The following is a 3,307-nucleotide window of genomic DNA, read 5'->3' as shown; positions in this document are numbered from 1 at the left end:
GTGTTTGCGTTGAGCATGAATATGATTGGATCATGTTTATTGCAATACGGTTATTCATTTAAGTCAGAGAATAATTGTTGTTCTCTTTACATGAATAAAACCTTCTATGGTCATACACCCAATGTTAATGGTTTATTGAATCTCAATCATAGTGATACATATATTTATAATATTGATGCCAAAAGATGCAAAGTTGATAATGATAGTGCAACATACTTGTGGCACTGCCATTTAGGTCATATTTGTGTAAAGCGCATGAAGAAACTCCATGCTGATGGGATTTTGGAATCACTTGATTATGAATCATTTGATACTTGCGAACCATGCATCATGGGCAAGATGACTAAAACTCCATTCTCTGGAACAATGGAACGAGCCAATGACATATTGGAAATAATACATACTGATGAATGCGGTCCGATGAGTGTTGAGGCTCGTGGCAGGTATCATTATTTTCTGACCTTCATAGATGATTTGAGCAGATATGGGTATATCTACTTAATGAAACACAAGTCTGAAACATTTGAAAAGTTCAATGAATTTCAAAGTGAAGTAGAGAATCATTGTAACAAGAAAATAAAGTTTCTATGATCTGATCACGGAGGTGAATATTTGAGTTACGAGTTTGGCCTTCATTTAAAACAATGTGGAATAGTTTCGCAACTCACGCCACCTAGAACACCACAGCGTAATGGTGTGTCTGAATGTCGTAACCGTACTTTATTAGATATGGTGCAATCTATGATGTCTCTTACTGATTTACCATTATTGTTTTGGGGTCATGCATTAGAGACAGCTACATTCACGTTAAATAGGGCACCGTCTAAATCTGTTGAGACGACACCGTATGGACTATGGTTTGGCAATAAACCTAAGTTGTCGTTTCTTAAAATTTGGGGATGCGATGCCTATGTCAGAAGGCTTCAGCCTGATAAGCTCGAACCCAAATCGGAGAAGTGCATCTTCATAGGATACCCTAAGGAAACAATTAGGTACACCTTCTACCACATATCCGAAGGCAATATCTTTGTTACCAAGAATGGAACCTTTCTAGAGAAGGAGTTTCTCTCGAAAGAAGTGAGTGGGCGGAAAGTAGAACTTGATGAGGTAATTATACCTTCTCTCAATTTGGAAATTAGCTCATCTGAGAAATCCATTCCCGTGATGCCTACACCAACTAGAGAGGAAGCTAATGATAATGATCATGAAACTTCAGATCAAGTTACTACAGAACCTCGTAGGTCAACCAGAGCACGGTCACCAGAGTGGTATGGCAATCCTGTTCTAGAAGTCATGTTACTTGACCATGATGAACCTAAGAACTATGAAGAAGCTATGATAAGCTCAGATTTCGATAAATGGCTTGAGGCCATTAAATCTGAGATAGGTTCCATGTATGAGAATAAAATATAGACTTTGGTAGATTTGCCGGATGATCGGCAACCCATAGAGAATAAATGGATCTTTAAGAAGAAGACTGATGCTGATGGTAATGTTACTGTCTATAAAGCTCGACTTGTCACAAAAGGTTTTCGAAAAGTTCAAGGAGTTGACTACGATGAGACTTCCTCACACGTAACAATGCTTAAGTCTGTCCGAATCATGTTAGCAATTGCCGCATTTTATGATTATGAAATCTGGCAAATGGACGTCAAAACTGCATTCCTTAATGGGTTTCTTAAAGAAGAGTTGTATATCATGCAACCAGAAGGTTTTGTCAATCCTGAAGGTGCTAACTAAGTGGGCGAGCTCCAGCGATCCATCTATGGACTAGTGCAAGCATCTCGGAGTTGGAATATACGCTTTGATAAGGTGATCAAAGCATATGGTTTTATACAGACTTATGGTGAAGCTTGTATTTACAAGAAAGTGAAGTGGGAGCTCTGTAGCATTTCTGATATTTATGTGGATGGCATATTGTTGATTGGAAATGATATAAAATTTCTGGATAGCATAAAAGGATACATGAATAAAAGTTTTTCAATGAAAGACCTCGGTGAAGCCACTGGTACGCATCGGTGCTATACAAACGGTTTTAAACCCCTTTCCACGATAGCATTTGGAACCGTCGCCAAGTGAGTGTAGGCGATAGGGGGGCCCTTCCGACATGACCCAGAAACCGTCGGGGATATGCCCTCCTGGCACACATGCTCGGGAAAATGAGGTCGTGTGCGATCGGCGAGCAAGAAAATGCGGTTATATGTATAGTAGTGCTAAAAAACAATAATACAGGAGAAATCATTTCCGGTCGTAAGTACATCCCACACAGTCAGCCCCCGCTAAACGTTTCCATTCGTATGTACATTCCACACATTCCATCCAAGGAATATGTTTTCATTAGTATGTACAACCAACACAGTTAATCCAAGAAGCACCAAACGTTTGCGATGCGCACAACATCACAAACAGTCAATAATGTCGAAGCTTGTGTGGTAAGGTGACTATTGCAAACATTTAATAAGAAAGAACTATGTGCGATGCTGTTGTTAATCGCACACGTTTTTTCTTGTCCGATCGTGTGTGCAGTGCAGATTGATCGCACACATTTTTTCCTGGCTGATCGTGTGTGCGATGGAGATTGATCGCACACGTAGTGGATCCTAGAAACGTGTCTGATATCCACGTCTATCGCAGATGTTTCGCTTTTGCAAAGCGTGTGTAGTGTAATCCCTAACCAATCCCTAATTGCTCCTGAATTAATCCCTAATTAAAAAAAATCACCTTTTTGAATTTGAAAGTAGGCAATCACTTATTTCATATCCAACCAGGTTTATTACAAATATAGGTTAAACCACGAATGCATAATTTGATGCACAAGTACATATACTGAATAACTACAGAAGCACCAAGTAAAGAATGATGGACCACAGTTGTATTAAAGACTATATAGAGATAGGCGAACGAAATTCTGGTTCCGGAGAAGCTGAAGCGGAATGCCTATATTGTGCCCTCCTCCATGCGTAATGCGTGCACGACTCTACGCCAACCCCTTGTGATGGTTGCCCGTCCATCCTTCACTGTCTTCATTACGACTTCTTGATGCTCATTGTAGTCTAGATGAAATACTTTAACCTTCATTGTGTGTCCACCAATCATGTACTTTGCGAGGTAATCTTGAGTGAACTGCTTTGGGAACCACCGCGAATGAAAAAGATTCAGACATTGTTGTCTAACAACTCATTATGGGAAGTAAAAAGAGGAGGGTGCAGAGTTTGTAGTTACCATCCTACAGCTCACTGTTGTGTTGGATAGAGCATAACAAATAATTTCCTTGCCACCATTCATATCTTTTTGCTAATAATCCTTA

This window comes from Triticum aestivum, chromosome 6A (assembly GCF_018294505.1).
Source record: "Triticum aestivum cultivar Chinese Spring chromosome 6A, IWGSC CS RefSeq v2.1, whole genome shotgun sequence".
In the NCBI taxonomy this organism is placed as follows: Eukaryota; Viridiplantae; Streptophyta; class Magnoliopsida; order Poales; family Poaceae; genus Triticum; species Triticum aestivum.
This window is presented reverse-complemented; position numbering follows the sequence as displayed.